The sequence below is a fragment of the Acinonyx jubatus genome, chromosome A2, assembly GCF_027475565.1.
Source record: "Acinonyx jubatus isolate Ajub_Pintada_27869175 chromosome A2, VMU_Ajub_asm_v1.0, whole genome shotgun sequence".
Taxonomy (NCBI): domain Eukaryota; kingdom Metazoa; phylum Chordata; class Mammalia; order Carnivora; family Felidae; genus Acinonyx; species Acinonyx jubatus.
In genome coordinates this window covers 131864563-131892085 of record NC_069383.1, presented here as the reverse complement: position 1 = coordinate 131892085, position 27523 = coordinate 131864563, and the positions used below count along the sequence as shown (strand labels likewise).

Below are 27523 nucleotides of genomic sequence, written 5' to 3'. Positions count from 1 at the left end.
CTGGAGCCTGTTTCCGATTCTGTGTCTCCCTCTCTCGCTGCCCCTCCCCCGTTCATGCTCTGTCTCTCTCTGTCCCAAAAATAAATAAACGTTGAAAAAAAAAATTAAAAAACAAAACAAAACAAAACAAGCTGTCCAAATTAAAGCTACTGGCACACAATTGCTTCCCCAAACCATCCCTACTCTGTTCTTGACAGAGGACAGGATAAACTGTCTACATTCCAAGAAGAGTAACATGAAGAAAGGAACAAGCTTGGGATCTGTGCATTGATACTACAGGAAAGGAGAGAGAGAGAGAGAGAGAGAGAGAGAGGAAGAAGAAGAAGAAGAAGAAGAAGAAGAAGACGACGACGACGACGAAGATGACGACAACGATGGAGGAGGAGGAGGAGGAAGGTGGGGGGAGCGGGGAGGAAGAGAGAAAGATGAGGAAGGAGGAGGAAAGGCGGGGGTGGGGAGGAGGAGGAGGGGGAGGAGGAAAGAGAAGAAGGAGAAGAAAACATAACAAACAACTTGGGGATAATGAAAGCATGACAGAACTACTCCAGAAAACAAAAGAAAATTTCAGACACATACTAATCTATATTCTCTTATCAGTTGAAGAAAACATACATGATATAGAAAAAGAAAGTGGTCAAGGAAGTGATAAGGAAGCAGCAGAAAAAGAACAATATGCTGGGAGAACTTACTAAAGAAATGGGAGCTCTTCAAATCACTGCAGAGAGCAGAAGAAACATAAAGTAGAAAAGATGGCTGCCAGGGGCCTGGGGAATGGTTTGAAAATCACAGAGAGAAAAGCCATACTCTCCCACTGATCTATATAAAATTCAATACCTACAGTGAATATAAATATTCAATAAGCTAGGAAGAGAAATAAATTTGCTTTGGTTGACACAGAATACCTTAGAAGAAACTCCCATGAAACATTTACGTTGGAGTAACGGTATAGGCATTCCTACTCAAGTCGGATGAAGAGTGCTATCATTTATTCCTGCCCTGGCAGTGTAAATTTAGACAAGGGAGTAACAATAAATTTCATGGGCAAAAGACGGACAAGATTATTTCTCTGTAAATGATTGGTTTGTCTATCTAGAAATTTAGGAGAATCATAATGAAAAGATTGGAACAAAATTACACAGTTTAGTGAGTGAGGCAGGGAGATAAACTGTCAATACAGGAATGAAAACACTGGAGCATGCAAACCTAAGACTTTTCCAAAATTATGATTTTTAAATGATGATTTGATTTTAATGTGACATTCAAGGTGGCAATTAAAAAATTAATATCCCTTTTGTAAGACAGTTTATCATTTTCTGTCAAGATTTCCCCAAACACATAATCTTGAATCCAAGAATCCTACTCCTAGGAATTTGTTCCAGAGAAATTCAGCACAAGTAAAAATATATGTAGAAGAATATTAATTGCTGTGTTATTTGTAACGATACATAGAAAGATATTTTAAAGACAGAGAAACATGTATTTTAGATATTAAGAGAAAAACTATATACGTTGTATAAATATGTCCCATTTTTATAAAAGTGCCTCCTGTATACATAATGCATAAGTCTATATGTGTATCTATATACCTTCAACAGGGTTTACTTTTAGAGACTGAGATACAGAAGCACTCTTATTGTTTCATTTCTAAGTTGTTTTTATTTATTTTGAACAAAGAGAATGTATCATTTATTACACAAGTGAAACAAAGCTAACACTAAGCTCCCCGAATTTGACCCTCAGCTCTACCTCTCACTGACTTACATGATCTTTGGGAAGTTACTTAATTTTCAGTATCTCAGTTTCCTAATTTTTAACATGGGGATAGTAATAGTACCTAACTCACAGAGGGGTTAGAAGGTTAATAAGTTAATATATGATGGGATATTCTCCAGAATATATCACATACTGGGTCACAGATCAGGCCTCAAAAAGTACAAAAAGATTGAGAGATCATACCATGCATCCTTTCTGACCACATCTCTATGAAACTTGAAGTCAACTACAAGAAAAAATTTGGAAAGACTACAAAAACATAGAGGTGAAATAACACATGACTAAACAATGAATGCATTAACCAAGAAATCCAAGGAGAAATTTAAAAAAAAAAACCATGAAAACAAATGAAAATGAAAATGCAATGGAACAAATCTTTGAAATGCAGCAAAAGTGGTCCTAAGAGGGAAGTATATAGCAATACAGGCCTAAGAAAAATCTCAAATAAACAACCTAACATTACACCTAAAGAAGATAGAAAAAGACCAATAAACAAAATCTAAAGACAGCAGGAGGGAAATGATAAAGGTTAGAGCAAAAATAAATGAAAGAGAAAATAAAAATACAATAGAACAGATCAATGAAAACAGGAGTTGGTTCTTTGGAAAAATTAGTAAAATTCATAAACCCCTCATCAGACTTATGAAAAAGAAAAGAGAAAGGACCCAAGTAAATAAAACTGCAAATGAGAGAGGAGACATAACCACAGAAATATAAACAATTGTCAGAGAATTATATGAAAAACTGTATGCCAACAAATTGGACGATCTAGAAGAAATGGTTATATTCTTAGGCACATATAAACTACCAAAATTGAAACAGGAAGAAGTAGAAAACTTGAACACACCAAGAACCAGCAAATAAATTGAATCAGTAAAAAAAAATCTCCCAACGAAAATAATCCAGGACCAGGTGGTTTCACAGGTGAATTTTACCAAACATTTAAAGAAGAATTAATATCTATTCTTCTCAAACTATTCCAAAAGATCAAAAATGAAGGAAAACTGTCAAATTCATTCTATGAGGCCAACATTACCCCTATACCAAAGCCAGATAAAGATTCCATTAAGAAAGAAAACTACAGGCCAATATCCCTGAGGAACATGGATACAAAAATTCTCAATAAAATGCTAGCAAAGTGAATCCAACAGCACATTAAAAGAATTGTTCACCACGATCAAATGGGATTTATTCCTGTACATGATTCTCTATACAGAAAACCCAAAAGACTCCACCAAAACATTGCTAAAACTGATGCATGAATTCGTAAAGTCACAGGATACAAAATCAGTATACGGAAATCTGTTGTATTTCCACACACTAATAATGAAGCAGCAGAAAGAGAAATTAAGGAATCAATCCCATTTATAGTTGCACCCAAAACAATAAGATACCTGGGAGTAAACCTAACCAAAGAGGTGAGAGATGTGTACTCTGAAAACTACAAAACACAACTGAAAGAAACCGAAGACGACACAAAGACACAGAAAGACATTCCATGCTCATGGGCTGGAACAAATATTGTTAAAATGTCCAAACTAGCCAAAACAATCTACAAATTTAATGCAATCCGTTTCAAAATACCAGCAGCATTTTTCACAGTGCTAGAACAAACAATCCTAAAATTTGTATGGAACCGCAAGAGACCCCCAAATAGCCAAAGCAACCGTGAAAATGAAAAGCAGCGCTGAAGGCATCACAATTCCAAACTTCAAGTTATATTACAAAGCTGTAGTTATTAAGACGGTTTGGCACTGGCACAAGAACAGCAAAGCCAGAAATGAATCCACACCTATATGGTCAATTAATTTTTGACAAGACAGGAAAGGGTATCCAATGGAAAAAAGACAGTCTCTTCGACAAATGGCGTTGGGAAAACTGGACAGCAACATGCAAATGAATGAAACCAAACCACTTTCTTCCACCATAAACAAACATAATTTCAAAATGGATTAAAGGCCTAGATGTGAGACAGGAAAGCATTACAATCCTAGAGGATAACATAGGCAGTAACCTCTTTGACATCAGCTATAGCAACTTCTTACTAGACCTGTACCTTGAGGTACAGGTCACAAGCAAAGAGACACAAAAGCAAAAATAATCTATTGGGACTTTATAAAAAACCAAAAACCAAACAAACCAAACAACAAAACAAAGAAACCCACTTCTGCACGGCAAAGGAAACAATCAACAAAACCAAAAGAGAACCTGTGGCATGGCATGGTAGAAGATACTTGAAAATGACCTATCTGATAAAGGGTTAGTATTCAAAATGTATAAAGAACTTCTAAAGTTCAAGACCTGGAAAATAAATAACCCAATTTATTCATTTAAGACATGAATAGACATTTTTCCAAAGAAGACATACAGACGGTATACAGACTCATGAAAAGATGTTTATCACTCATTATCAGGGAAATACAAATCAAAACTACAATGGGATATCACCTCACACTTGTCAGAATGACTAAAATCAACAACACAGGAAACAACAGATGTTGGTGAGGATGCAGTGAAAGGGAAGTTCTCTTATGTTATTGGTGGGAATGCAAACTGATACATCCACTCCGGAAAACAGTAGAGAGTTTCCTCATAAAGTTAAAAATAGAATCACCCTATGACCCAGCAACTGGACTACTAGGTGTTTACTCAAACGATACAAAAATACAGGTTTGAAGGGGCACACACACCTTGATGTTTAGAGCAACATTATCAACAATAGCCAAATTATGGAAAGAGCCCAAAAGTCCATCGACCAATGAATGGATAAAGAAGATGTGGTATAACTACGCAATGGAACATTACTCAGATGTCAAAAAGAATGAAATCTTGCCATTTGCAATGATGTGGATGGAACTAGAGAGTATAATGCTAAGCAAAATAAGTCAGAGAAAGACAAATACCATATGATTTCACTCATGTGGAATTTAAGAAACAAAACAAATGGTCATAGAGGAGAAAAAAAAGAGAGGGCAAACCAAGAAACAGAGTTTTAACTATAGAGAACAAATTGATAGTTACCAGAGGGTGGGTGGGTGGGAGGATGGGTTAAATAGGTGATGGGTATTAAAGAGGGCATTTGTGATGAACACCAGGTGATGTATGGAAGTGTTGAATCGCTAAATTGTATACCAGAAACTAATATTACATTGTATGTTAACTAACTGGAATTTAAATAAAAACTTAGAAAAAATAAGTTAATATATGTAAAACATTTAGAAAGTTTCTGGCATATACTAAGCACTCTGTATCAGCTATTAATTATGGGTACTTATTTAAGAGTTGTGAGTTATTTGCCCTAACTCAATTTTTTATTACCAGTTAATTTTTATAAACAGTATATTAAATAAAACTTCAATATATGTATTTACAAATGTATATCAATTTATGTGTTTTATAAAATTATACTTCTCTACTACTTACTGCTCAAGTAAGTAGATTTTATGGCAATTTTCTTATTTTTTTCTTCAACTTTAATACTATTATTTTTCTTCAAATTTAATACTACTTAAGATATATTACTCTCAATATACCAGTCTGTTTTTTTAAATAAATATAATGTAGAAATTTACCTTACTTAAAAGCCTATCATCCATAATATTCCCACCCTGCCCTCATGCCCCCCCCTCCACATTTCATCATACTTTAATTTTATGCAATGACTCTCACATCTAGAAGGCTGCAGAACTTTGAACGAGTCTTTTCGGGAGCCCATTGTAAAAGAACACTTCTCTTTCGTTAAAAAAAATAAGTACCCTGAATTTATTATGCATATATTTTTATGCACATATCTAAGTAGAAAAGGTAATAAATATTTTGTGGTTATGTTTTTTTGGTTTTTTTTTTTTTTGGTTTTTTTTTTTAACGTTTATTGATTTTTGAGACAGAGAGCGACAGAGCATGAACGGGGGAGGGGCAGAGAGAGAGGGAGACACAGAAATCGGAAGCAGGCTCCAGGCTCTGAGCCATCAGCCCAGAGCCCGATGCGGGGCTCGAACTCACAGACCATGAGATCGTGACCTGAGCTGAAGTTGGACGCTTAACCGACTGAGCCACCCAGGCGCCCCTGTGGTTATGTTTTTATCTCTATATTAATTGATAGATTTGAAAAACTAAACAGGCTTCCCTCTACTATCCTCAGACTGAGTTAAGGGCCACCTCTTTATGTTCCCAAGAGAATGCTCCATCATATCACTTGCTGGTTTATGGGTCCATCTCTGTGACCTCTTTGAGGACAACGATTTAAAATGTTTGCGGAAGGAAATTGGAATTTTAAAATGTATTACTACCGTTCATTGCAATCCATGTTAACTTGATGTCATTTACAAATTGTACATCCTGATTTCCTTCACTCAGAAATATATAAGAAATAACATCTGACATTTATTGAACACCAACTATGTATGTCAGGGGCTATTTTAAGACCTTAAAATATTAGTTCATCTAAGCTTTACAGGACACTTTGGGGAAAGTACTATTATTTATTATTCTCATTACAGGTAAGGAAACAGACTTATAGGAAGATTAAGATTCTTGCTAAAGATCACACAGTTGGGAATATGGTCAATGGTATTGTAACAATGTTGTATGGTGATAGATGGTAGCTGCACTTGTGGTGAGCAGTTGGTGAGTGAAGTGGGAAAATTTGAACCAAAAAAGTTTGGCTCCACCTTATACTACACTGCCTCTCCTTTGTCACTGTGGTCATTTTAAATATAGTTCATTTCAGTTCTATTATCAATATCTTTTGAATGATGTGGCAGCCATATACTAGCCACTGACACACAGCAATTCCTGCCCAAGGGAATCAATAATCTCAAGGAGGAAATAATTGTATAAGTAAAATACTCTGTGATAAGGGCCAAATACATGTAGGCACTAGAGGAGGAATAGAGATTATCTCTTGCTATGTAACAAATTACTCCAAACCTGCAGCTTAAAATAATGAACACTTATTATCTCAAAGTTTCTGTGGATTAGGAATTTGCACACAGCTTAGCTGGGTGCCTCCGTTTCAAGCTCCCTCACGGAGCTACAATAAAGGTGTTGGCCAGGGCTGTGGTCTCATCTGAAGGCTCAACTGGAGGGGGTCATGTGATTGTGGCTGGGATTCAATTTCTCATAGGTTGGTAGACTGAGGGCCTCAGTTCCCCACTGGCTATTGGTTGAGTCCTCCCTCAGTTCCTTGCCACCTGGGCCTCTCCATAGGGTACAAGCATTGTTTCAGATATCTAGTTTCTTTCCATGCTCACCAGCATCTGGTAATATCATGAGTTCTAATTTTATCCACTCTGATGGTTATTTAATAATATTTCTATCGGGGTTTTACTTTACTCTCATTTCTTATGTGTAGCTGTTGTGGTGTTTTAACTGACCACTTTGAGTATTTAGTGAATTTTGTCCACCACGTCAGAAGGTAACTCAAATAATTTCATGAGCAGGCTCCAAAAATTGTTCATCAAACAGTTCCCAGTAATTATTTATCCATTCCCTTGGATTTTACCCTATACATACATAAATTTGTAATCAGCCAAAGACTCAAGGGCACCCATGGCTATTTCTGGAGTCTCCATCTTTGGAGACCTTAACATGTACAATATTAATCTTTAGAATCTTCTGGTTTCTCAGTTCCTTCATGTTTCCAAATTTTTTTTTCAACGTTTATTTATTTTTGGGACAGAGAGAGACAGAGCATGAACAGGGGAGGGGCAGAGAGAGAGGGAGACACAGAATCGGAAACAGGCTCCAGGCTCTGAGCCATCCGCCCAGAGCCTGACGCGGGGCTCAAACTCACGAACTGCGAGATCGTGACCTGGCTGAAGTCGGACGCTTAACCGACTGCGCCACCCAGGCGCCCCCATGTTTCCAGATGTAACAGTCACCACCTCTACCGTACCCAGCTTCTCTTGGCTAAAATAGACCCTTCCAGGGGCATCTGGGTGGCTCAGTCGGTTAAGTGTCTGACTCTTGGTTTCGGCTCAGGTCATGATCTCACAGTGTGTGAGTTCGAGCCCCGCGTCGGGCTCTGTGCTGACAGCACAGAGCCTGCTTGGGATTCTCTCTCTCCCTCTCTCTGCCCCTCCCCCACTCACTCTGTCTCTCTCTCAAAAATAAATAAATAAAACTTAAAAAAAATTTTAAAATAGACCCTTCCATCTTCTTATCCCATCTCTTGGACCTTCTTCAAGGCTCAGCAGTTACCCACTGGTAGAACCAATAGTGGCTCCCCAAAGATGTCTATACCCTGATCCCTAGAGCCTATGAAAGTGTTATCTTACATGGTAAAAGGGCTTTACAGATGTGACTGAATTGAGGAGGATCTCGAGATGGGGAGATTACCCTGGACTATCCAGGTGGGTGCTATGTACTCATAAGGTTCCTTATATAAAAGAGAGACAAGAGGCACAGTCTGAGAGAGAGAAGATAGAAGCAGAGATCAGAAGAGGGAAAAAAAATGTTACTCTGCTGGCTTTGTGGATGGAGGAAGGGACCACAAGCCAAGAAATGCAGGCGGCCTTTAGAAGCTTTAAAGGTCAAGGCAACAGATTCTTACCTAGAGCTTCCAGAAGGAATATAGGCCAGATGACACCTTGATTTTGGGCCAGTGAAAGTGCTTTCAGAATTCCAATATCCAGAAATGGAAGAGAATTTGTGTGGTTTCAGCTACCAAGTTTATGGTCACTTGTCATAGCAGAGGAGACTGCAACATGCCCGTTATGTTGTCTTTCAACTGAGCTTTCAGTTTTCCTCCTTGGCTTGGTTCCTGTCCCTCCCTCTGTAAATGCTCTCCAGCTCCTCTGGAGTCTGAGCTCCTGCATTCTTTAGGGCCATTCTTCTTCAACACTGTCCTCCTTACTGCTCTCACACCCTATCCCCCACTCACCACTTCATTCTCTGTAAATTCCCCGCCCACCACACACTGAAATCTCTTTGGTTTTAACTCACACACATACAACCGACAGGCCAATCCTGTCACTTCCTTCTGTGTCTCTGCAGCATTTGATAAAGTGGATTGCTCAACGTACAATGTCTCTCCCTTTAAAAATAAGAAGATGATTTTTAGAACAGTTTTAGATTTACAGGAAATTGAAAATACAAGACAGCAGCTTTCCACATATATCCCTCCATTTTTAATGTTTATTTATTTTTGAGAGAGAGAGAAAGAGCGGGTGCAGGAACCCTTGAGCAGGGGAGAGGCAGAGAGTGGTGGAGGGGCAGAGAGAGAGGGAGAGAGAGAGAATCCCAAGCAGGCTTTCTGCTGTTAGCACAGAGCCCGACATGGAGCTAAAAACTGTGAGATCATGAGTTGAAATCAAGAGTTGGATGCTTAACTGACTGAGTCACACAGGCACCCACATGTATACCCTTAACCAGTTTCCCCTATTGTTAACGTTAATATGGTATATTTGTTACAATTTCTGAATCATTATTGGTGAATTATTATTAACTAAATTCTACATAATATGTAGATTTCCTTAGTTTTTGCCTAACATTTTTTTTTCTGTCCCAGGTTCCCATCCAGGATATAATACAAAAAAACCCCCAAAAAAACATTTACTTGAATTTATCCTCAGACCCCTCTTATCTGTGATGGTTTTGTACAGTTTCCTTGTTTTTTTTTTTTTGTTTTTTGGGGGTTTTTTTGTTTGTTTTTATGACTCACAGTTTTGAGGAGTACTAGCCAGATATTTTGTAGAATGTTCCTCACTTTGAGTTTATATGATATTTTCCTCATGATGAGACTGGGATTATGAGTTTTGAGGAAGAATACCACAGAAGTGAAAGGCCATTTTCATCATATCATGCTATCCACATGATCTATGGCGGTCAAGGTTGACTTGATCACCTGCCTGCCCGGTCTCTTCTCTCCACGTAAAGTTCCTCCTTTTTCTCCTTTTCAAACTCTCCTTTGTGGAAGCAAGTTACTATGGGCAGCTCATACTTAAGGAGTGAGGAGTTATGGTTCCTCTATGTTCACTTCTAAATCTCCAGCCTTGAAATGTTCTCACAGAGCACAATGTTGGTTTGTTTTCTCTGATATTCTACAAGTAGGTCTAACCAAATGTCCTGTGTCAATGGTGTCTCCTTTTCCCTCCTCAGTAAACCCTCCTTTCCCCTCCACTTCCTTATCTTCTCCTGCTCAGGAGAGGCTCCTAAAAGTATAATCTTAGCCCTGGCCCCTCTCCTGAGCTCAAAAGCCAGTTATCTCCACAACATTCACCTGTGAGTATGTGACAGTTCAACCTTTCAAACACTGACCTCTTCACTTTCTTTCTTTATTCATGTCTTTGTTTTTAAATATTTTTAAAGTGTATTTATTTTGGGAAAGAGAAAGAGAGAGAGTGGGCGAGCAGGGGAGGGACAGAGGGACAGAGGGGGGGAGAGAGAGAGAGAGGAGGAGAGAGAGAGAGAGAGAGAGAGAGAGAGAGAGAGAGAGAGAATACCAAGCAAGCCAAGCCGGATGCAGGGCTCAATCTCACCAAAACCACGAGACCATGATCTGAGCCAAAATCAAGAGTTGGATGCTTCACCAACTGATCCACCCAGACATCCCTATTTCTTCGTTTCTACTAACAGCTTCTCGAATTGCTTAGTTGTTCAGTCATGAAACCTCAGAGTGATATCAAGTCGTTCTTGCTTGCAGCTAAATCATCAGTTCCCGAAATTATCTGTATAAAATCTCTCTCTCTGGCACTTGTGATGATGAGCACTGGATGTTGTATGTAAGGGATGACTCACTGAATTCTACTCCTGAAACCAATATTGCACTGTCTGTTAACTAACTAAACTTTAAAAAAATAAATAAAATAAAATAAAATAAAATAAAGTAAAATAAAAATAAAATAAAATAAAGTAAAATAAAATAATCTCTCTCATCAATCTCTCTCTCTTTTTTTAATCCCACGGTCACCCACAGTCAAGTCCTCATTTTCTCTCATCTAGGTAGTTCCAGTGGTATTCATTCATATATCTCTCTCCTCATTGTCTATTCTAGGCCTCCTGTTAGACTGTTTATTCATATTCAGTACAGCTAAAAGGGGTAGTATTGAGGTAAACATCTCCAGTGCCTCCCTATTAGTGAATAGCACCCTCCCTCCCCTCCTTCTTCCCTTGCTTCACACACCCACTCTGCCACCACCATCCCCAACACCACCAATTACTGAATGGCAAGCATCTGACTCAATGATAGTGGGGTAGAGACAAGTTGTTGAAATGTGGCTCTTGTCAACCGGGGTGAGGACACATTCCTCACGTTGACATATAAGGCACCAAATATTCTAGCCTCTACCTCCAAATACATCCTCTTCTCACTGTTATAAAAATATGTCTAATATAAATGCTGCCTTAAACATATTATTTAATCTACCTAGAAGGTCCTGTATTCTGAGACAACCCCATTACGAACACACAGACACACGCGTGTGCGCGCGCACACACACACGTTTTCTCGCTTGTCTTCAGATTCATGTAGCATTCTGTTTGTCTTTAACACATGGGGCTTTCCCCCTGCTAAATTATAGTCTTGTCTGTACATGTCGTTTATCCCTCCCCAGACTGGTAGTTCTTGCAAGCCACTGCTGTGCTTTAGTTATGTCTTATCTCCTCCTGTGCTTGCATGCAGGAGACCTTCAGTAAATCATTTTGACAGGTTACCTTGCTTTGTGTTGGAGAGAAGTCCTTGAAATGAGAAACAGGGCCTAGATAATTCCTGTAAACCTTGCCCCGTGTACCCTACAACACTATCAGGAATGGGCTGCACTTTGTATCCGATCTGGCACACATCAAATAATTATCTGTCTGCCATATGAGTGTTGTTCGGATTTATTTTCTTTTATCAGTAAGAAAAGTGGCATCGATAAGAAACAATGTGGAAAAACAAAGCTCAGGGTGTCTGTACTTACTTAAGTAGCTTTTACTTAGCAGCTTTTTAAATCCCTTGCTGGCCAAGACATTTTAAGCACCTTCCTACTCCTTAATTGCACAAAATAACTACGGTTTTAGGGTTGGACTTTTCTCTTTTGTGTACTTTCCAGAATTCATTTCAGACATAGTTTTCAATTTTGAATAATAACATTTCAAATCGACCCCAAGGTAAAAGTTGTAGGACAACATAAAAAATGAAGTCACTTTTCATGTGTTTCCCATTGGCAAATTACTGTGTTTTTTCTGCCACCAGGCTTCATCTAACGATGTGACCTTTACCGTGCTAATAGACAGCAAACAAAGATCTGCCAAATAGTGATAAAATATAGGTTTTAAATACAAAATGAATTAAGCTAAGAAGATTTATAAAGGTCAAAAGCTTGGAAAGAATTAAGTTGAAACAGTGATTTGTGTTTGACACGTTATACCAGATTTTCTCCAAGGTTAGTTTCTGAAATCTTAATGCTTAATAACTGTACAAGGGAATGTACTTTTTTTTTTTTTTTTAAGTAACACTATGATAGTATTGACTAATGTTTGTCCGGGCTCAGAGATTAGTTCATTCAATAATTATTTATTGTACACCTTAATATGAGCCAGGTGATGGGACACATTCAATAAACTCAATAAGGATCCTTAACATTTTGCAAAATACAGTTTAATAGGCGAGAGAGGTAAGGAAATGTTTATTTCAGGGGAAATGAGGGGGAAAGCTGTACCTCCCTCACCCAGACTTCTAAGTTGAGCCCTGAAAAGACGATGGACTATGCTGGGTATACAGCAGGGAAAGAGAAATGCACACAAAAAGAGTACAGAAAATACAAAAGTACGGAGGAGAGAAACAGTGAAAGAGCTGGAAGAAATTTGTTCACGGTGTGAGAGTCAAGCTGGAAGGCGTAAAAGACTATACACCGGTGCTTCTCGACCAGGGATGAGTTTGGCCACAGGGACATCTGTCAATGTCTGGAGAGGCTTCTGGTGGCCATTAACTGTCGTGTGTATGGAGGCTGACCGGCATCTAGCGCGTAGAGGACAGAGATGCATCTAATCATCCTCTAATGCACAGGACAGGGCCCTAAAACAAAGAATTCTCTGGCCCCAATGTCAGTAGTGCCTAGGCTAATGCTGTTATAGATAAACCTGTAGACTTAAGTTGGGGTTTGGTCACAAAACTAACGGAAGGGATTTGGGATTTATGCCGGGAGTCACGGGATACCACTAAAAGATTTCAGCACACATTTTTTTTTTTTTTTTGTCACTCCAAGAGCCCTCTATTATTACGGCTGTAATTAAATATTTGTTGATAGTGAGTCTCACTCATGAGACTGGAAAACAGGGCTTGCTATGAATTACATCTATCAGTCTTACAAAGATGGAAAGCCCATCATTGTGGAAAGTTTGCTAGAAGTTTAAAAGCCAAAAGGAAAGAGGCCTTAACTCTTTGGTCCTTGCCAGTCCCAACATCATTTTTAAAAATGTGTGTATTTATTTTATTGAGCTCTCTCCTGTCACAGATTCAAGCATGAGTACCCACTTGCATGAATCTGAAGCACTTCTGGAGATCAACAGAAGATCACAATGAACCATTGTCCATTTTCAACCAGGAAAGAGAAAAAGAGAGACAGAAAGAAAAACCTCCTATGTCCTGAGTGAAGAGGAATCATCAAAAACTCCAGAACAGAACACTTCTTATTTATTTATTTATTTATTTATTTATTTATTTAGTCCACAGCCGTTTGAACATCTGGACGAGTATGGCCTCTCTTTTTAGAAATAGGCCCTTATCCTCCCAAATAGTGCATCTAATTTGAGAGATCTGTAGACCCTTTAGAGATACAGTAATTTCTCACATGATGCTGATGTTCCCCAAAATATCTAAAGGCTAGATTTACAGCAACAGAAATTTGCCAAAGAAAATATGGCACCAGTTAGTATCACCTAGAGAAAGCTTTGCATTTTTAAGCAATGAAGAACTCTTTCCAAAAAAGCTAAGATACCATTTGTGAAATATAAATAAGATTGCATCACAGCAAAAAAAAAAAAAAAAAAAAAAAAGTCAATGGAAACAGGCATTTTTTCTTATGATCTATAATGAGGACAATATGTTGCTCTGGTTACAATAACCTCTGTGATAAACAATTCTGTATACTATGAGCTTTCTGCTGATTCCTGTTCATGTAATCATGACTTTCTCTAAAAACAGTGATTGCTGACAGTCTCAGTGTCTTCTAAGTGGGAAGAAAGAGCAAACTGATCTTGCTGGTGTTCACAACTGTTCTTCTCCTCTACAGTCAAGGACTGAACTGTGAATTCCCTTCACCCTCTTGTATCACAGATGTTCAGCTGCCTTAGTCAGGAGAGAAATGCCCCCAGAATACCCACACCATCATAAACACACACATGCACATGAACATATGCTCTCATCAGCTCTTTGGAGGAGATCAGACATGCCTATCTAATGGTTTCCATCTCTCGTGATACTATCACCATTAATCCACTGTGTTTTCTGTTTCTTGTCTGTCCATACACCCTTCATTTTTCTTACTTCCTAGTCTGTACAAAGAATCTGAGCATCACCAGTTCTCTGGGATTTCTCCCAATTCTATCTGGGATTTCTAGTAATTTGTTCACTTGAACCAAATTCCATGATAACAATCCGAATGTCCCTTGGTGCCCTTTAGATTGGGGTTTTGTGTACTTTATGAATATGAGGCAGAAATTAACATCTAGTCAGAATCAAGGTGCTGCCTGGGACTCGGGGTTACAAGTCCCGAGCTTACAAGCTCATCGGTTGTCTGCAGAACTCATTTCCTTCTCATGATTTTTGCACGTCTGGCTCCATCTTCAAACCAGTAATCATGGCTAGAATCCTTCTACTACTTCCTGTCTCTCTCTTTTCTTTCTGCCACATTTCCCTGACTCCAGGTAGAGAAAGTTCTCTGCTTTGAAGGGCTCCCGGGATTAGATCGGGTTTACCTGGATAACATAGGATACTCTGTCTTAAGGTTCCTAACCTTAATTACTTGTACACAGTCCCTTTGCCACGTAACATAACATACTTGTGGATTCCAAGGAGTAGGTTCTGGACCACCTTGGGGCATTACATTACCACAGAAAACTAGAGGTAAAAAGTATCATGGACACTCAGAAGAGGGGTGGGGGTGATCGGTTGTAATTAGAACTGTCATGGAAGATCGAAATCACAAACAGATATTACCTCACACCTGTTAAGGGGCTGTCATTAAAACGACAAGAATAACATGTGCTGTCAATGATGTCAAGAAAAAGGAACCCCTGGGCACTGTTGGTGGGAATGTAAATTGGTGCAACCACTATGAACAACATGCGTACGGAGGTTCTTAAAAAAATTAAAAGTAGAACTATCAGGTGGTCCAGCAATCCCCCTTCTGTACGTATATCCAAAGGAAATAAAATCAGGATCTTGAAGAGATATCTGCACTCCCATGGTCACTGCAGCATTATTTGCTATAGCTGAGATTGGGAAACAACGTAAGTGCCCATCACGGAATGAAGAGACAACGGAGATGTGGCATGCATAAGTGGTGGAATATTACTCAGCCATGAGAAAGAAAGAAATCCTGCCATTTGTGACCGCATGGATGGACCTTAAGGGCATTATGCTAGGTAAAAGAATTTAGAGAAAGACAAATCGTGCATAATATTACTTATACGTGAAATCTAAAAAAGCTGAACTCTGGAGCACGTCTCTCTCAAAATAAACAGACTAAAAAATAACCATGCTAAACTCACAGAAATAGAGAGTAGAATGATGGTTACGAGTGTATGAGGTGGGGGCAGAGGAAATGGGAAGACACTGGTCAGAAGGTACAAACTTTCAGTTAGAGGATGAATCCACTTTGGGGATCTAATGTACAGCATGGTGATTATTTATAATTATATATATTACATATATTATAATGATATACTTGCAAATGGCTAAGAGAATAGATCTCAAATGCTCTCACCACAAAAAAAGAGATGGTAATTGTGTGAAGTGATGGTGGTGTTAGCTAACACCAGGGGGGCAATGATTTTGCAATATAGAAGTGTATCAAACAAACATGCCATACTCCTTAAACTTGCAAAGTATCATAGGTCAATTAAAAATACACAAATACATAAATACAGACATTAATAGGTAAAATTTTCTAAAACTAAAGGTTAGAAAAAGACCCATAATGGAAGTACATAACTAAAACTATTAGAGGTGGCAGGGTGCCTGGGTAGCTCAGTCGATTGAGTGTCCAACTTCAGCTCAGGTCATGATCTCACAATTGGTGGGTTCGAGCCCTGCGTTGGGCTCTGTGCTGACGGCTCAGAGCCTGGAGCCTGCTTTGGATTCTGTGTCTCCCTCTCTTTCTGTCCCTCCCCCACTCACACTCTCTCTCTCTGTCAAAAAATAAATAAACATTAAAAAAATTAAACAAACAAAGCGATTAGAGGTGGGACCTTAGGTTTCAAGCAGGGCCTTAAGGTTTGAGTAGAATTTTAACCAATGGAGCTGAAATTGGAGGGCACAGAGATCCAAATATGGGAAAGTATGAGAGTATGGGAGAAATACTGAGTAGTCAAATTTGGGGTGTGAAACATGAAAAAACAGGATAGAACTGGGGACGAGGGGACCTTAAACTATGGGTCAATAGTTTACTGTTACTAAGAATGTGACCTATACCTTGAAGATATTAGATAAAAAATGTATTAAGATTACAAAGCTAAAAGAAAAACATTTCTTAATGTGGCAAGTGAATTGTGAGAAAAGCCAATTCTGTAATGGTTGGCTAAATTTAGCTGCAGAAAGTATAATGTTAGTGGTATGAATTGGGTTGTGGGAAGGGCCTGAGAACTGATGAAGGCAAATGCAGAAACAGTGCCTCTTAGCAATTCCTAAATAAGGACTTCCCATGACGGTCTTAATATTTTCTGTGAAGTAAAGGCTCAGATTTTACCGATGTTCGTGCTCAAACATCGTTGTAATTGCCTGCTTCACCACAAATGTCAGTGACTTGTAGGTTACCTCTGTTCCCTTTTATTCTTGATAATAATCAAATGTATTATGTTTGAAAAAACCTAGAGATAAAAAATTCAGAAGAAGTAAAAGATCTTGCTTACAGTAGCAATGACAAAGATAAAAGGGAATAAACTTAACAAGAAATGTGCAAGACTTATGTGAAGAACCCTTTCAAATGCTATCAAGAATATGAAAAAAGACTTCAACTACTGGAAATATGTATTAGGTTCTGAATCAGGAAGACTCAATATCATAAAGATGTCGATTCTTCTGTTAATTAAAAATTTTTTTAAACGTTTATTTATTTTTGAGACAGAGAGAGACAGAGCATGAACGGGGGAGGGGCAGAGAGAGAGGGAGACACAGAATCGGAAGCAGGCTCCAGGCTCTGAGCCATCAGCCCAGAGCCTGACGCGGGGCTCGAACTCACGGACGGCGAGATCATGACCTGAGCTGAAGTCGGTCGCTTAACCGATTCAGTCACCCAGGCACCCCTTCTTGTGTTAATTTAAAATTGAATGTTATAATACCAATAAAATACCAACAGTCTTCATTTTTTTTTAAACTGGATAAACTGAATATAAAATTCACATGGCAAAATCAGTAAGAATACCCAAAAAGAAAATATTTACAAAAGAAAAACAGAGGGAAAATGAATCATATTGGATAGTAAATCATACCCTAAGTTTCAATAATGTACACATTATAATAGTAGTCCAGGATTAGCTCAAAGTCTGGAGCCTGTTTCAGATTCTGTGTCTGCCTCTCTCTCTGCTCCTCCCCTGCTTGCACTGTGTCGCTCTCTCTCTCAAAAATCAATAAACATTAAAAAAAGCATAAATGTACAAAATGAAACCATAAGAGCACTAGAGGAATCCATGAAAAAAAATCCCTTTATGACCTTGGATGATCAAAAGTTATAAAGCATGCATGATTACATCAAGATTTTGTTTCGAGATGAAAGCAACATAAGCTGAGTCAAAATACACTAATTGGTAACTATAGTCTCAGTAATATTTAAAATGGCAGAATATTGGAAACATTTAAAAATTTCCTCTGTGGGGACCATTTAATCATGTTGGATCCATATAATGGACTACTATGCTGTTATAAAACAGAATAAGGGAATTCTCTATGTATCGGTATTAAAAGAACACCAAGATCTATTATGAAGTGTAAAAAGCAAAGTGTAAAATGCTGATTTAGCATGCTATCTTGTATATAAAAAGGGGGAAAATTGAAGGTATATATTTATTTGCTTGTATAGGGATGAAGGAATTTTGGAAGTATACACAAGAAACCAAGATTAGAGCTCATCTGCAGGTTGAGAAATGGACAGGAGAGAATCATAGGTGAGAGCAGTATTTTTCTCTGAATCCCTTTTTTTACATTACTTTCTTTTATATTATTGATTTAAAAATTTAAATAATAAAAGAAGTCTTAGAGTATCTTTCTCTTTCTAGGCAATCCTAACTCATTCTATCAATTCTTATTCTATTAAGTTACCATAGAGACAATTACTAACCACAGAATTCATTCAAAGCAATGCTTAGTTTGGCTCAATCCGTTAAGCATTTCAACTCAGGTCATGATCTCACGGTTCGTGAGACTGAGCCCTCTATTGGGCTCTGTGGTGAAAGTGCCAAGCCTGCTGGGATTCTCTCTCTTCCCCTCTCTCTGCCCTCCCCCACTCTCTCACTTGGGCGTGAACGTGCTCTCTCTGTCTCTTACGGTAAATAAACCCTTAAAAAACAAAACAAAACAAAACAAAACACCCAAAGCGATGCTTAGTTTGATAAAGGTAAAGTCCTTCTGGGTTTTGACCTCTAATGGCTCTCATACCACTTCTGAATAGTTGATCACACTCTTGAAACTCACTGAATCCATCCATTGGGCTATAAAATAAAACTTGAAGGACCCAGTGAGCCATGCAGTGAGTTCTGGGGCCAAGAAATGAGCAAGTGAATCCACGAGTAGGATAAAGAGTTAGTCAACATAAGGTACATACCAAAGTTGGCCAGGGTCTGCATTCTGAATTTATTTCTCTCCTTGCCTGGCCTCAGTAAATCTATCCTGACCTCCCGTCTCGGCAGGGCCTTGTGAATTCCAACATGGTACAAAGGAGGGAAACAGGAAATTAAGCAGAGGGGGAAAATTGCCATTTTTAGCTGCTATATAAATGAATGGTATTTTTGGTTAATGAGATGTGTTGGAAAAGCTGCCTTATCGCTCCATTTAAAACCATTTTTAGGGGCCCCCGGGTGGCTCATTTGGATGAGCATCTGACTCTTGATTTCAGCGCAGGTCATGATCCCAGGATCGTGGGATCGTTGGGCTCTGCACGAAGCATGGAGCTTGTTTGAGATTCTCGCTCTTTCACTCTCCCCTGCTGGTATACTCTCTCTTTCTTAAAAAAAAAAAAAAAAAAAAAAAAATTAAAAAAACACATTTTTGGGGCGCCTGGGTGGCGCAGTCGGTTAAGCGTCCGACTTCAGCCAGGTCACGATCTCGCGGTCCGTGAGTTCGAGCCCCGCGTCAGGCTCTGGGCTGATGGCTCGGAGCCTGGAACCTGTTTCCGATTCTGTGTGTGTCTCTCTCTCTGCCCCTCCCCCGTTCATGCTCTGTCTCTCTCTGTCCCAAAAATAAATAAACGTTGAAAAAAACAAAAAAAAAAAACAAAAAAACCCCCACATTTTTATATTGTGCTTAGGTGTCTTTCTTTAAAAAGTAAGATTCTGGGAAAAGAGGCCTGGATCCTTTCAAATGTGGCAAGCTGAGATGCTAAAGATCATTTGTGTGTGTATGGAGGGCAGCAGGCAAGCTTAGAATAAATGAAATTCCATTTCAATTAAAAAGGGATTCTTGGAAGCACCTCAACCAAGCTAGAATTACTGTCATGCCTGTTGATGTTTTAATCTCTCCTTTTCTATTGGCTGAAAGGCATATGAAGGAGCGGAGAAACAAGGCAAGTAACTTGAGAAAGCAAATGAAGGTTTTTTTTGTGTGTTTTTTTTTTATTCCTTTATAAATTTCAAGTGGAAAGAGCCTGGCTAAAGTTGAGATGGAGTTACAGTATAAATGGTCTGAGAAGAACAAAGAGTACAGTGGTTTTGATAACTGATCATGGCAAATAAGAATTTAATTCCTAAAGAAGCCCTAAAAAAATGAAAAAAATCAGATTGCGAGGAACTCACTCAAGCTCTGAAGGAAACTCGAGGTTAAATCAAGCCATGAGCAACAGAATTGAAGATGAGTTAGAAAAATATCCATTCTTACCTGGTATCATTCCTAAATTTTTCTCCAAACTGTGCATTTTGTTTAAAGAGAGTACTTCTTCCTGTTTCTGCTGTCTTGCTTAATAGAGAATTCTATTTCAGGTAAACCCTGAGTAGAAAATATAGCTAAATCCTGTGACTGACTTAATCATGCTTGTGGGAAGCTAGCTATTCACATCTTGAAGCTAAGAGCACTCTGAATAGAATGACACTTTATTCAGGGGCACCAGGGTGACGAGGGTAAGCCTCCGACTTGAACTCAGGTTAGAATCTCACAGTTTGCGAGTTCCAGCCCTGCATTGGTCTCTGTGCTGATAGCTCAGAGCCTGGAACCTGCTTTGGTTTTCTGTGTCTCCCTCTCTCTCTGCCCCTCTCCAGTCGCGCTCTGTCTCTCTCTCTCTCAAAAGTGAATACACATTTGAGAAAAGGATGACACTTTATTCAAACACTGGCAGTGGATCAGGAGAAATTTAGATGCCGCTGACACACTAGCGGGAACATGCAAGCGTACAGAATAACCTTGGCAAGTACCATACCGTGTAAAAATACCAGTTTGTAGGATCTGTTGCTCAGAGGACAATGCTGAAATGGGCTGTTCGGGCAGACGCAGTTTTCAAAGCGAGAAAGAGATCTTAGGACTTCAGAGCCTAAATAACAAGGAAACCAACAAACAACTTAGGGATGATCGCTGGAGTCTATTTAACGGTTGGCTGTGCAACTTAAAAGCCAGTAATTTTAATCTTTGTATTATTTGAACACCATAGTATTCAAAAATTTTAAATGGCAGTGGGACTCATTTTTCAAATATTAACCTTTTACAGAACCTGGGTCCGTGGAACAAACAAAACATGGAATTTTAGGAGTTTTAACCTGTAAGTTCACATTTCGAACAGTTTTTTATTTATGGATAAGAACAGAGAAAATGGATCAGGCTATCTTGACAAGTGGATCATTTGACCGCCGGGGCTGTGATCACAGTAGTTAGGACAGTGTGGTCTTTTAGCCTCTTCAGCACTCAACCCATTTTTGTATTTTTGTTTGCACAATAAGGAGAAAATCCATTTCACTAAATAGGAGCACACCACAGAAGATGCTAGATGTTTTCCTACATTTATTTATTAATATTATCTAACTATTGGTAGATAAGTGTTCAAACTTCAGAGAAGCTCATAAAAAGATAGAATCAATTTTTGAGGAACTTGTTTTTTTTTTTTTTGGTTTTTTTTTTAAATTTTTTTTCAACGTTTATTTATTTTTGGGACAGAGAGAGACAGAGCATGAACGGGGGAGGGGCAGAGAGAGAGGGAGACACAGAATCGGAAACAGGCTCCAGGCTCCGAGCCATCAGCCCAGAGCCTGACGCGGGGCTCGAACTCACGGACCGCGAGATAGTGACCTGGCTGAAGTCGGACGCTTAACCGACTGCGCCACCCAGGTGCCCGAGGAACTTGTTTAAAAATCTATCTTACAATATGGTGTTTGGTGAAGTTATTTCATTTATTAAAGAAATCTTTTGTGTATTGCTTGTCTCTATTCAATAGTTACTTAAAGAGATATAGTCAAATAGTCAAATAAATTTCATTTAGTGTGTTAAGATTTGGCCTCACTGCTCACATTGTCTGCTTCGAAAGGGTAATACTATTGCAACCTGAATAGTTTAATGACTAGTATTCGCATTGCAAAAATTACTAGCAAGACGCAAAAGCTGATGCGAAATGTAAAATCTAATGCACAGCCCTGAACACTATAAAAAAGACATGTATACCAAGCCATGTAAATTTTTTAGGATTAGTGTGGCATTTATAAGAAGTGCAACTGTGTGCAGAAACTGCAAAGCAAATGTTATTTTGAAATTTGTAGCTACATGTTTCACCAGAGAGCAGAGAGCAGGCATTCTTGCTTTACAGTGTGTTGAAATACGGCACTGGACGCTTTTGAACATGTGGGTTTGTGCGGCTGTTCCAGTTCAAACAATATCTAAAAATGTATGAAATAATGTTTGAATTAAACTATTGTGGGGTTTAAGAAGCATATCTTGAAATATCTTTCAAGACATCTCAATAGCGGAGTCAGAGTTTTGGGACCTAGGGTTGGAAACAATTAGTACAAGCCTAAAATCCTGAGCTTTCAAGTTGGTGTATAAATCCCATAAATCTCTTAATCACCCTTAGGGCGAGCTTTCATCTAATTTTCCCAAGAGAGAGTTATCAAAGCAATTCTCGGAGTTGAATTAGGACACGTTGGAGCTCTTTAGAGGATAGGCTTCGTACAGTTCTCATAAATCAATACGTATCTCAGGCTTGCGTAATATAATAATTGTGTTAGATCCATTTCTTCAGAATGTTGTGCTTTGACAATATCACAAAACATCACCGGTTTTTCTCCAGGAGTTTGGGCCCTTAATGTCACCTCTTGTCTATGTCAGCTGAAGGTATTTTATTTCAGATCTCATGAACTGTCATGACTAGCGATAAAAGCTACAAGGCCCTAACTTTTCTCAGCAGGCCGGCAATCCAGTCGGAAGCGTAGGAAATGCTGATGTGTACTCCTCACATTCCTGATTTGACTCCAAGGGGAAAATTACCAGAGTGTGTAGTTACAGCCCCATTACAGCTTCCATTTTCTGCGTCAATTACTGTGAAGTAAAACCCCCTAAAAAAATGTATGCTCTTCCTATCTCAGTTTGCTCTTTCTGTCGTCCTATTTTAAAAGAGTGATAAACTCTGGTTCTCATCTCCTCGCCAAACATAGGCAAGGTTCTTGAGTCCTGACTTTAGTCACATTTTCCTCATTATGATGATTTATCAAGCAATCTGTGAAGACTAATATCACAGCTCTGACCTCTGCCAGCTAGATGTGTGAGGTGTAGGCACTCTCTCCCATCTGTTTCCTGTTTTGACCTAATGTGGATCTGTGAAGTGTGTGGAAAATAAATCCGTTTTTAAAAAAATATTGTGATAAAAACACTTAAACATCAAATCTACCCCTTCACAGATTTTTGGGAAGTTTTGTTTATTTATTTTGAGATAGAGCGTGCATATGAGTGTGAGCAGGGAAAGGGCAGAGAGACAGAGAGAGAATCCCAAGCAGGCTCCACACTGTAAGCGCAGAGCCCCATGCAGGGCTTGAACTCACATACCGTGAGATCATGACCTGAGCTGAAAGCAGGAGTCAGACGCTTAACAGACTGAGCCACCCAGGCACTCCTACCCCTAACAGATGTTTAAGGGGTCAGTATATTATCGTTGAGTATAGAGGTACAATGCTGTATTGTTTTTGCCTCTGTATTTCAGTGGCCACGCAAGATTCCTGAAGGTACATGGTGGGAAGTACCATGGGAAGACACAAAGAACTTCAGGAAGGTAGTTCAGATGACTCACTGGTAAGGAGCAGGGAGGATATACTATTGTATTCTAGAGCTGAATACAGCTAAAAGATTCTCTGGACAGCCAGATTTAGCAGTCGAGTTTAGACTTCTTGCTCAGATATATTTTAGCTGGATAGAAAAAGCTTATAAAATATCTATTAAATCCATCAAGATGCCCAGCTATGGGAACAAGTTGTGTTAGATTCTGGGTACTGTAGGAACTCCATTTTTCACCAAGACACAATAAAAAGGCTCTGCTATAAAGCTATTCCTGTGTAGTGCTGACCTAGTGAAGAACTAGAAGAAGGTCTATTAAGCCAAACGAGAAAAATCTGTTCTTGTTTTTTTAGCATGTATTTGCACATATATATTTGAATGTGTCCTTCATTCTAGAAATTTCCATTGCTTACACAGTCAAGCCACACTAAACTGAAGTAAACAGTAAACTATGATGACCTGGGGGCGCCTGGGTGGCTCAGCCGATTGAGCGTCTGACTTTGGCTCCGGTCATGATCTCGTGGTTCGTGAGTTCGAGCCCCGCATCAGGCTCTGCGTTGACAGCCCGGAGCTTGAAGCCTGCTTCGGATTCTGTGTCTCCCTCTCTCTCTGCCCCTCCCCCACTCATGCTCTGTCTCTCTCAAAAAATAAATACACGTTAAAATTTTTTTTTAAAAACTATGATTATTTGACTCAAAAGACAACAAATTGATGCTTCTCATTCTTTCTCTGCTGATCAGTTCTTCCAGTTCTCCGGCAGCACCCCAGTGATTGAAGCAAAGTGGTAGCCTTGAAAGACTTATTTTTTTTGCGTTTTTTAGCACTCACTTTACCTATCACTTAGAAAAAATGAAGTACTTTGCCATATATTCCAGCTCCCAGAAAAAAAACAACAACAACTATTCACATACATTGGAAAGTTCTTAAAAAAAATTTTTTTTCAACGTTTTTTATTTATTTTTGGGACAGAGAGAGACAGAGCATGAACGGGGGAGGGGCAGAGAGAGAGGGAGACACAGAATCGGAAGCAGGCTGCAGGCTCCGAACCATCAGCCCAGAGCCTGACGCGGGGCTCGAACTCACGGACCGCGAGATCGTGACCTGGCTGAAGTTAGACACTTAACCGACTGCGCCACCCAGGCGCCCCAGAAAGTTCTTAAATGAGTGGAGCAGGTAATACTGTCAATAACATTTTGAAGGCATGACTTAGCATGATTCCTCAGATACTCTCTCCAAAGGCAAGTGCCTCATTTATCCCATCTGTGACAGTCATATGGCGGTCTAATCATTTTAAATAACTATCCAATAATAATTTTATAATTGCATGCTTCACACAACATACAAAAAAAAAGTTTCAGGTGATCAAAGGCCTAATATGAAAAGCAAAACTTCTAGAATTCTTTTTAGAAGTTATGAGAATAGTTTTATGATATTGATGCATAAAGAACCAGATGCATAAAGAACCAGATTATAAGATATTAAACTGACAAGAACAGATACTACACTTGATCTTAGCCAAATTGGCCGAGAAGCGATAAGGACCAGATTATAAGAGAGAAGACTGATAGATTAGACTACATGTAAGCAACAACTTGTATTAAAAACAAAAACCAAAACCATTATAGGGGCGCCTGGGTGGCTCAGTTGGTTAAATGTCCAACTTTGGTACAGGTCATGATCTCGCAGTTCGTGAGTTCAAGCCCCGCATTGGGCTCTGTGCTGACAGCTTGGAGCCTGGAGCCTGCTTTGGATTCTGTGTCTCCTCCTCTCTCTGCCCCTTCCCCACTCACACTCTGTCTCTCTCTCTCTCAAAACTAAATACACATTAAAAATTTAAAAAAAAGTAATAAACTCACTTAAAAGACAATGACACATGGGAGAAGATATTTGTGAGATGTCACTATCCAAAATCCACAAATAGTTCCTACAAAACAGTATGGAGACACCATAATAGACAAAGGGGAAATAGATATGAGTAGATAAAACTCCCATGTGAAAACCCAACAAACATGTTAAAAGATGCTCAACCTCACATTTAATTTGGAGAATGCAAATTAAAACTACAATGAGGGGTGCCTGGGTGGTTCAGTCGGTTAAGCGTCCGACTTTGGCTCAGGTCATGATCTCATGGTTTGTGAGTTTGAGCCCTGCTTCAAGGCTCTGTGCTGACAGCTCAGAGCCTAGAGCCTGCTTTGGATTCTGTGTCTCCCTCTCTCTCTGCCCCTCCCCTGCTCATGCTCTGTCTCTCTCTCAAAAATAAATAAACATCTAAAACTACAATGACAACACTTCATGCTCTAAAATTTAATAGTTGATTTATACCAGGCATTAGCAAGCACAAGGTGAAAGAGGAAACTTTCATCAACTCTTGGCAGAAGTGGAAATTCATACAACCACCTGGGAAAGTAATTTGGTAATAATTAGTAAAGTTGAAGACAAGCATTCCCATTTTCAGGTATATACCTTAACCCTTGCATAAAAAACACATGAGGATATTCATTATAGCAATGGAAAGAGGGGAATGGACACGTAACTGATAGAATTCTATATGGCAGCTAAAATGAATAAATTTGCCTTATATGTATCAAAATATAATGTTGGGTAAAAAGCAAATTTCATTTAATGAAATTATTAGAATAAACAGAAAAGTACACGGAATAATATGGGATATATTCGGGTGTCTATGGCCCAGATTCGTAGATGTTAACTTCTGTCATGATTGCTTCAGCAATTATTTTTAAATAAATAAAATATTACAGGTAAGTTTAAAACCCCCATATTACTTCCCCTGGACTTTGCCCTCTCCAAGTTTCTCTCTCCAGAGGCAGCCTCTTTCCTGAGGACGGTTTGTAACTTTTCTGTCCATATCTGTATATATTTGCCACATAAACCAAATTTAAATATTTTATATAGGTGGTATAATATTTTTATCATTCCATAACTAACAAAATGGGTAGTTATTCATCTCAAAGATAAATTAACAATGAGTTCAAAGCCAAAAATTCACAAAACTTAAAAAAACTTATCTCCCAAAATAACCATTGGTAAAAGAAGATATTTTAAAAATTAAATAACTGACTTTTAAAATAATAAAAGTGGAATATTACATAGTAGGACTTATGGAATGTGGTCATATGTTCCTTCGACAAAAATTGATTGTCTTTAATGCATTTACTTTAAGAATTAATTCAGAACAACTAATTCAAAACCTGAGGCAAGTAGGTGGAGGCAATGTAAAGATGACTGTGGAAATTAATTATTTAAAACTTATTCTTAAAAAAAAATTTTTTTAATGTTTATTTATTTTTGAGAGAGAGACAGAACATGGGCAGGGGAGAGGCAGAGAGAGAGGAAGGCAAAGAATCCAAAGCAAGCAGGTCCAGGCTCCCAGCTGTCAGCACAGAGCCCAAAGCGGGGCTCAAACTCACAAACCGCGAGATCATGACCTGAGCCGCGAGATCGGACGCTTAACTGACTGAGCCACCCAGGCGCCCCATCAAACTAATTATCCTTAATAAATCAATGAATTTGTCTCAAATCTATATCCAATGTCATACGTAGGATGAAGAAAGCATTTGAATTATTCTCTATTTAGCATTGTTCTTGAAATTCTAGAAGAGCAAAACAAAATAAAACAAAACAAAAAAAACAGAAAAAAGTTGTATATGTGTAGTAAAATAGAACAAATGATCATTATTGTTTACATGTGATGTAATTTACATGTGTTTTTTTTATAAAAAAGAAAACCAACAGAATGAGTTGAGAGCATCTTAGAGTTGATAAGAGTATAACAGACACTAGAGGTATATATGTCTCTAAATATATAAGTCCAATCTCTCTATAAAATATGTACATATTATATTTATACAAAATATGCATATTTTTACATATGATATACATATCTCCACATACAAATGTAGGCACATATATAATATATATCTTTGTAGTGCTTGAACACATCAAACAATAGAACTTAAAAAGAAAAAGACATACGCACACATTATACATACATCTCTCTCTCTCTTTTTCTCATTAAGAATAAATGCACTACCTTGGGATAAATGGCAATATTAATAAATTATATGGGAAAAATATCCTACTGATTCAAAGAATCAACTTGTATCCAGTAAGAGAAAGCAGGTATCACCAGTTTTTATA

General features: G+C 38.5%; 1 long non-coding RNA gene and 1 pseudogene across 1 annotated transcript in view; both read right to left on the bottom strand.

Annotated features, from left to right (window-relative positions):
- The window catches only part of LOC113593593 (uncharacterized), a 191454-nt gene that overhangs the window by 53995 nt on the left and 109936 nt on the right, over positions 1–27523 (bottom strand). The gene's annotated exons all lie outside the window — the stretch shown is intronic.
- LOC113593628 (uncharacterized) lies at positions 24783–24901 on the bottom strand (annotated as a pseudogene).